The following is a 9845-nucleotide window of genomic DNA, read 5'->3' on the forward strand; positions in this document are numbered from 1 at the left end:
AAACACCAGAGAGCATTATATGCATTGAGAGAGAGAGAGAGAGAGAGAGAGAGAGAGAGAGAGAGAGAGAGAGAGAGAGAGAGAGGAGGAGGCGGGAAGCCGCACTGCGACTATCTAACCGTTTGAAAAGTCAGGATTCGGCACTTTTTCATCAGGCACAAAAGCAGAATGGGGTTGCGGAGTGATTGTGGGTAAAAGTGGCATATATCAGACTTATCCAGATATGACGGCTAAAGCATCTGCGATACCGCAGGGAGAGACGGCTTAGCTAGCGGCAGCTGATAGCAGCGTTAACATCTGCCGATCATCAAAAGGAAACGAAATCAGACTGCAGCTCTATGGGCCAGACCCCTGGGGTTCTCTCTCTGTGACGTCCTCTCCTTTACTCAAACAGTCTGTTTAGATTCACCAGGGACTTGAAGACACTGTGTTTCTATTTTCTTTGTCCCTCCTTCCTGAGGGAGAGGGGTGTTCAGAAGCTGTGGGCGGGGCCTAAAAGAGCAGCTCAGGGAAGTGAGAAGAGAGACGAGGTTTGAGGTTTGAATATACAGGAGGAACAGAGAGGAGCTTAGGATTCTGAATGTGAGGGATGCAGTGTAGTGAGGGAGTAAGTGGACAGTGACACAGTTTATGGTGTTTTGGCTTTGTACTCCAGTAAACAGCATTTAAAATTAAACTACATTATTAAAGTGCAGACTATCACCTTTATTTGAAGGTACTTACATCCACCCTTTTACATCCAGAAATTTCCAGAGTTCTATGCCATCAGTAATTGAACAAATTGACAAATCTTAAATAACACTGTCATGTTTGGTACTTTGTTGCAAATCTTTTTACTACTTATGACTGCCTGCAGTTTGTGACCCACGGATGTCACCAGACACTAGGCATGTTAGCTGGTGATGGGCCCCCAAGCCTGTCATTTTTAATGCTTGCTTGTTCCAGGGGGGTTTGCTTTTAGTCTTGCCATCCGTAAATGAAGCACAAGCCTAATAGAGTTTAACTGATCTGGCCAGTCAATAGCATTTCACTTTTTATCCTGACAAACTGTTACTATAGTGTTTCAGGAATTTGTCTTTCTACAAGCTGAAACATATAGTAAGACCTAAAATGAAAAGTACTGATTCCTGTGTGGTTCACCAAACACAGATATAGCTGTAAATATCCTGAAATGAAAGTGAGCCTAACAATTTCTCTCACACAGAGTCAAAACAATCTCCATGACTCCTCTCACCCAGACCTCCCTCTGTGATTGGCTATATGTTAATGTTAAACTGGGCTGTCCTGGAAACTATACCAGGTGATCTGAATTTTAAAAATGTAAAAAAAAAAAAAAAAAAAAAAGGACTTACTGGGCTTTAAATGTGCGGAGGACTGGGAGAAGAGATGGCATGAGGCAGTACAGTTTAATAAGGTCTTTATAGTTCAGCCAAGCAAAGAATTTTACAGAACAGTACAAAATCACCTTTGTTCCTCATACAGAAAATAGGTGTTAAAGGATTTAGAAGAAAACGAGGTATAACACAAAGATGAACGTAGTTTTCTTTTTTTCATTGTGATCATAAGTAGTGCATATCAAAGAAAAAAAATATTGACAATAGCTAGTAGATAAAACGTTGATGTAATAGAAGTTTCAAAGCAAAACACAACAATAAAAATAAGAAAACACAGTGAAGAACGGGTTGACAGTATAGAATTAACCCCCAGACAGAATAAAAACAGGTTGACAGTGTAGAATTAACCCCTGGACAGAACAAGAATAGGTTGACAGTGTAGAATTAACCCCCAGACAGAACAAGAACAGGTTGACAGTGTAGAATTAACCCCAAGCCAAAACAAGAACAGGTTGCCCCCAGACAAAACAAGAAAGTTTTGTTTCATGTAGTATATTAAAGAACCTCCGGTCAATTTGCAAAGCTAGACACCTTTCTGATGTTCACCATCTTCCACTCACACTGTACTTAAAGATCTAAAATCTTTTTTCACCACAACTTGCATCCCCCTTTTAAATTAGACTTTATACCGTTAACATATACTACTCTTAGAATGATTAGCTCTGCCCATCTATGGAGAGTGCTGTTCGACAGTCCTTCAAGCTCCTTACACTTCCTGTTGTTGATTTTTGTGTGTGTGTTTTTCAGTGGTTGAGCATTATAACCTGTCAGTACTGTAGTCTTGAAAATATTTCTGAAAGTCGTCTCTTTATTTTAAAAAATGGTTACACAATGAGCAAGAGTTCGTCAGAGCTAGAGGCATAAACATTCACACCCACACAGAAATGTCCACCGTTGTCAGAATATAGTTCAAGTACCACAGGTTCCAGTGATTCGCTGGAAAATTTATTACGTGAATATGACTTATTAATTTGCATAATGACTCAGGCATTCGTTAGCATGAGGAGAAGCCAGAATTGATGAGAATTTAATTATGACACTTCTTCGTTATTAAAGTGTAATCAGAGAGGGCTCTCATCATTAACTTCCACCTTTAAAACTACCACAGGCTGGAAATTCTCCCAGCTACAATCTCACTGCAAAATGATTTCCGTCTCCTATCAGCTAAAATGGAAACAATACAAGCTTCATATCGACCTGCAATTACCACCCTCATCCATCAGAGGAGGGAGAGAGACAAGGTGAAGAAGAAACACAGGGGAGAAAAACAGAATGAAAGAGGGAGAAGAGAAGAGAAGAGAATTGAATTGAATTGAATTGAATTGAATTGAATTGAATTGAATTGAATTGAATTGAATTGAACGGAATCGAATCGAATCTGTTCTGGACATTTTATATTCGGGGTCATTCCTGAATCCTTTGTATTTTTGACCATGAAAAGAAAGCACACTTTACAGTTAATTCTGTACAGTAGGTCAGGCATTTTAGTTCTACTACATGTAAACTATGCTTGAACTACCAGACAAGAATCATAATGTCCAAGAGCCATTCTGTGCTACTGTACCGTTGCCCTCCCTTGCACTCTGTGTAAACTTTCTGAAGTGCTATGGTTCCCCCTCTCTCTGTTGCTAAAAACAAACAGTCATGGCAATTTCTCTCTCAGTATGTATATATACATTTATATAAACCCCCTCATTCCCTCCTGGTACTGAATGACAACCGCATACTCACACAGAAGCACACACACACAATTACAGTGATGTGCAATGAGCACTGTCTTCCATCTAGCCATAATTGCATGTATCAGTAACCAGTAAACATACACTCATTCATACTCAGACACAACTGGAAGGAGTAATGAAGGCACAGTCAGGCACAGTCAGGCACAGTCCTAAATAAGTCCTAAATACAATTGCCTGGAAATAGGACATCAGTTACAAAGCAAAAGAGAGATATTCATTTAACACCAAAACATTTAAACATTTAAACATCAATCCTATCAAATGTAAACATATATATATATATATATATATATATATATATATATATATATATATATATATATATATATATATATATATATATATATATATATATATATATATTGTGTGTGTGTGTGTGTGTGTGTGTGTGTGGTTTTATTGTGCATGTGTGTGTGTGTGTGTTTCTGTGTGCCTGTGTGCTTTGGAAGGGTTTAAGTGAAACGAAGTAATGAGGCTTTAAGTGTGAGGGGCTTTGGACAGGCAGTGAGGTGTTGGAAAGTGACCCATTTAAAGCTGTGTGAGCTCTCTAATGGGAATAACCTGCAGCCCCTCTCCACAGCATGATCCGTCCATGTCCACAGTGTCTACAGGCATGTGTTCCAACCACACGCCAACACCTGTGCAACCCTTCGAATGCAGATGCTGTGTTACTTTTGGTTAAATCTGCACCTTGGAGAACTTATGGAACCATGTTGAAGTTATTTAAACTTGAAATAATTATTTATATACAATAACATAGTTTGGCATTTGAACTCAAGCCATCTGGAAATTCAAGATACACTTATAGCAGGTATTTCAAAATGCATGTCCCACAGGGCCTAGCACTGCACAGCATGCGTTACAGCTCATAGAATGCATCCCTTTCCAGTCTTGTTCTACTATTAAGCATATTACTTTACTTTATTTGAAAGGGGCCATCGTTATGTGAAAATTGCAGTTAAATTGGGGGAGTATAGCACAATATTAGCTGGGCAAGAGAAAACGCATGTATCCGTCAATATGCTTGGCTGCGTAGTTAACAAAACCATCCCTTTGAGTTTAAAATGTGCATCCCAGAGTTGCTTTCAAAGCACATTTAGTATGTTCATGTACAAAGATTTCACACAAACACTGAATTCCATCTTCTTATTTTTCCAGGTATGTTTCCTGAGCATCATGGGGTTTCAGCTTCAATCCTGAGGCCTTGCTGCCCTATATGGCTTCAAGTACTCCCAAAACACCTGATCCAAGTCCATGTCAGGTCAGGGCAGTGAGATCAGGAGTGAAATCAGCTGGTGCTGGTCAGGGGTCATGCAAACACCTGAAGGCACCTTCTCAAATGGACTAGCTTCCAGCTGTGATGCTGGAACTATTACAGTCATGGCCATAATATTCAGATTCTTTTGAAGATGTTATAAGCTGAAGGTGTGTTAGATCAGTTCAGGAGGGTAGAGTTCCTGAGGCAGGGTCAGGCTCTGATCTGAAAGGTCGACACAATCTCATGAATGAGGAATTACAATGAGCCAGGGGGTTTCTGCTGGAGTTCATACAAAGGAGTTTGTAATAAAATCTCCAACTGCTAAATCTGTCCCTAATCTTAACCTTAAACATTTGGAACTTTTCATGACAAATTCTTATGAATGTGTAATGGTACTGTCAAGGTATCTTCCAGAAAGACCACCAAACCTATTATACCCACTGATTGAACATACAGAACTGGTTGTGATTCCATGAGTTCCACGATGATGTCTGCAAACAAGTGAAACCAGTGTTGCATCTCACTGGTTCCTCACCACTTTTGGCATAGCTGTGAAACCATACCAACTCCCCATGTCACAACACCCCCTTAAGCGCGTCCTGTCTTCAACTTTGAAAGCCTAAACCTAGCCTCAGCCGACAACTCTCCCACGAAAAAAAAATGCTTCCAAAACTTGTCGGCCTTCAAGCAAAGGAGGAGTGAACATATCTGTGGTGCATCTTATACCTTTTCATCCTCTCTTTTTTCTTATTTTCCCCTCTCTCCTCTAGCTCCGACACATGCCTGAAGACACTCCTTCATTTCCCTGGAAAAGGGGGAAGTCATTTAAAACTTATGAGCTGCACCAGTCTGTTCTGCTGGTGGCTTTCATTCTCTCTCTGTCATCAGTTCACCAGCCTTCCTTTTTGGCCACAGTTTCTTGCATTTGTAGCTTATACCCAAATTGATAGGCAGCAACTCAAAGGCCATTTCTTCTTTGAATTTGGGAGTGAAGAAAACAATAAGCCAGTGCTTGCTCTTTTTTTAGGCTGCTGTGTAGTTAGAGCTGAGTCTGCGTATGCATCGTGCGACTGTGTATGTGAGACACTGAGATAAAAGGTGACAGATACAGTTCAGTTACTAGGAGGTTTGAATGATATGTTGTGGAGATGTTCCTGAGCACTCTAAAGCCATTTCTAGCTGAATATGAGTAAAACATTAAATGTGGCTAGAACTTAAATTTGACCATAACCTGAAAACAACAGATCTCGTATGTCTTAACATTATACATTCTGGATGCTTTAATGCCATAGAGACTTCTTCTCTCTCTCTCTCTCTCTCTCTCTCTCTCTCTCTCTCTCTCTCTCTCTCTCTCTAGACATTAAATTCCATGTGTCAGGTGGTAGCTGGGTGGTGTCATAAATTCAGGCAGGCTTACGTGGGTGGGTGGGTAGCAGGGGATAATTTGTGGTCAAAAATGAGGGTGTTTTTTCCGCATGGCTATAAAACAGGACAGGGAGAGAGAGAGAGAGAGAGAGAGAGAGAGAGAGAGAGAGAGAGAGCACAAAATAGAAATACAGAAAGAGAGAGGTGTGCGGAGGCCCAGGTTTGGCACAGTAATCTAGCCAAACTCTTTCTTATCCCTTGACTGTTGACATCACCCTCAATCATGTGTACACCACTGCATAGCAAAGGCTCGTCATTTGTTTAACCTACCCCCAGGGGAAAAGGAGGGATGGAAGAAAGGATGTAGGAAGAGAGGGATCAGATGGACAAATGTCAGGATTCCTCCATGGACCTGCCTTCTTTCTATCATGTAGTATCTTCTTAGAATTTCTCTTTTTTTTTTTTTGTCTTTTTTCCCCTCTGTTGCATTATTCTTTTTTTCTATCAACTTTTCCCCAACTGACACATGATCAGCAGGTCAAGGCGAGAATAATGAAAAACTATTATTATAAGCTAAAACAGTAGCCCAAATTAAAAACCCAAATTTTAACAGCTTATAAAATGGTTTCTTCCTGTCACTGAATGTTGCCTTACACGTTCAGTTCGGTGCACAAGTCTCGGAAGGGCAGCCAACCCTTCAGCACCGCTGGGAATGCAGTGGCAGGACGCTACTCTGTAAATCTCACTCGCCTTCCTTCTCAGCCTGCTCTCCCCTGCCTTTTACTTCCTCAGAAAGAAACCACCATGGGACAGACCATTCACCCTGCACAGCATACGCACAGCTGCCTGGGCACCTGGGCCTACAAATGACTGTCAATGTGTCAGCGAGGCAAGGAGGCAGTGAGGCAGAAGGGAGGTGAGGGAGGGAGGTAGTGCTTGAAAGTGTAGGAGGCCTGCCCGCCTTTTTCAAGCGAGGACACAATTCTGCTCATGCATCTTTTACACACCTCCAGTAAGATTTCATTTTGCAGCTTCAAAAATGAGCTTCCCTACTGACTACACAATAACATTACCATCCCACCACTGGTGTTAAAACTTGGCTTTAATACCTCCGTGTGTGTGTGTGAGTGTGTGTGTGTGTGTGTGTGTGTGTGTGTAGAAATATATATATATATATATATATATATATATATATATATATATATATATATATATATATATATATATAGAACAGAGAGTGTGAAAGAGAGAGAGAGAGAGAGAGAGAGAGAGAGAGAGAGAGATAACCTGCTCCCATCAAATACTGAGTAATAGAGCGTTCCTTTGCAGGGCTATATTAATAACCATTTCTTTATGCATCACCATATTAAGGTATAACTGAAAAGAAAAATAAGAAACAATAATACTGTTTATTCAGGCGTACATCAGGGAATAACCATAACATTATTTGCAAACTCTGTGATATTGCCAGGTGTCAAGAGATCAAGTGTGCAGGGAAAAAAAATCTGAAACTGTAGCCCAACTAAAACAAACCTCAACAAGGCAGCCGCATGTCCAAGGAGCTACAAAAAAAAAAAGTCCAAGTTACAATGACTGAAAAACAAATGAGAGTTGGTGCCTGAGGCCCCTGAGCAGGGGGAGGTGCCAAGACATCACCCTGCCATTGCTTCATCTATGTGCCTCCCACCAAGTCTCCTCCACCATGTTCCCTGCGAGCTGGAGATCTTTCTGTTTCTCTTTTCTTCCTCTCTCCTCTTCCCCCGCGGGTCTGTCTTTCTTGTTTTCGTTTGTAAACACGCTCCCTTGGCCACCTCCCCCTGGGCGCATTTCGGACACGTCGCTAAGCAGTGCTGCTGATTCGCCTCTTCAACGCACAGCACCGCTGACTGCCAAAATAAGGGGCACTAACATGCACAGGCACATGTACACACGCAAACATCTCCCTTCAACTGTGTTCAAGTCATCTTAATTATAGTTATTGGTGACATTCGATGGTTCTCTTTCTGTATCTGAAAACCCCTCTCTGTGTCCATTCTTACAGGCTAATGGCTAACTTGCTAAAATACTCATTAATCTCAATATCATTGCCTCCTTCTCTCCCATGACTGATAGTTAGTAAGAAAATGAGAAAATGGCTTTTAAAATTGCCATTATAAGGCAACAAATCATACCCTGACACAACAGGAAACAGCAGGTCACAATCAATCGGGCACACTCTGAACTCTGACATTCAGTAAACATCAGGCAATATTTGAATGCAAAGCAAAGCATCCACTGAACATACAGACCCATAGATCAACCAGTTGTCTCAGAAATGGCCCATGCGCAGGGTGTCAACCAGAGGGAGGAGCAGGTAGACAACGAGAGCAAGATTAAATGAGGATGGTCGCTTGTATGTGCTCTGACTGGAGAGAATGCCACAGGCTGTCTATTTCTAATGAAGTGTGTGCTGTGTGTATGTGGTGTGTGTTGGCACATGAGAAAACTGGAAGCACAACCTGTCTGCACATCGTTCTGGCCACTGCCAAGTTCATTGAGAGGTTCTCTCAGTGTAATGGAATGAGCTAGCTATTACCAGAACAACAAGAGCTCTCAGCAATGTACTGCACTGGCAGCAGGGGCTACTAAGCAAGACACAGACATTTTGGAGAAAGTTATTTTTCACCTGAAAAGGCCTACTAGATTATTTGACAGGTCCGCTAGAGTTATCACTGACATGGTGGAAGTGTGCTTTTCAAAATAATAGTAAAACTCACACAATGAGAAAGTGAGTCATGGCAAACTAGCACCTAGTAAACAAAGTGTCTTTGCCCACTGCAGTGCAATCACATTTGAGGATTTTCATTGTGCAGGAACATTTATGGATTGCAGTAGCTGAGCTCCTTCAGTTTATCATGCAGTTTTCCGTACACCCATGTTCAGCAGACAAAGTGTTATTTACCCTGAGCAATATGACACACACGCGCGCGCGCACGTGGACACACAAGCACACACACACACACACACACACACACACACACACACACACACATTCTACCATTTTTATGGGAAATAACAAACCTGTCAGTACTGTTTTTCATTTTTCTGCTCTTCCTCTCTTTCTGTGTCCTTTTCCTTTCCTTTGATTGATTGTTTTAATTCGAAAAAAACACACTTATCTATATAATTTTTCTTTCTTTTCCACAGAGCTCCTATCGGTCAGGGCCAGGTCATTCCATTCCAATTTTAGCGTAAAATAGAAAAATGCAAAAAGATACTTCCCCTCTCTCTCCCAGCCTTTGTTCCCTCCCTCTTTGGTGTCTCCATTTTTTTTGACCTCCACATTTTAAAATAAGGTGAAGAGAAAGGGTAAGGAAAGCATTGAAAATTATGCAGCCCAGACGGTGTGAAATGAATTATAAGTGCCAAATGTGAACGTGCAATGTGAAAAGGACACAGGGAATGCAGTGCGTATGGGTCGGTACAGGGGAAGAGCCCCGGCGGACGGTCAAATTACGGTGAAAACGCCATGCACAAAAGTAGTCATTTCCTACACAGGGCCAGCATACAACACTCCCTCACGCAGGTGTGCGCCACAAAACGCTCAGCACTCGCTCGCACTTAACCTCGCAGCCCCTATAAAGACTGCGGTTCTTAATATAGATCCCTTCTGTCTCCGTTTTCCCCACTGAACCGGCAACGTTTTACAGGCCCGAGAGGTGCACTTCTGTCATTACTGATCTTTGCGCTCGCGTTAGGTCAAAGCAGAAACTTTTTTTCCTTGTGACACACTTGTGAAGCTCTATAATCTTCTTGCTTTGGCCTGTATCACGCTGGCATTGTTAGTTTTCCTGCTAGTCCAGGACAACAAATTCGTACACAGAGCTGGAATTAGTACACAGGAACCTGTCAGTGCTGTCTGGAGCAAGCTATCACATACCCTTCTATCTTCATCTTGTGTTCAGTTTTCTAGCGTGACAGGATGAAAGATGCTCTTAGGAAAAACAATAGGGAATGGAATAGGCGTCCACTTCTCTCAAACAACAGCAACTTGGCATTAAAACCAGGCTTACGCTTTTTGATGAGCGAGCACCATTCCAGTACTGG

Source organism: Electrophorus electricus, chromosome 13 (genome assembly GCF_041902795.1).
Source record: "Electrophorus electricus isolate QZ-2024a chromosome 13, ASM4190279v1, whole genome shotgun sequence".
Classification (NCBI taxonomy): Eukaryota; Metazoa; Chordata; class Actinopteri; order Gymnotiformes; family Gymnotidae; genus Electrophorus; species Electrophorus electricus.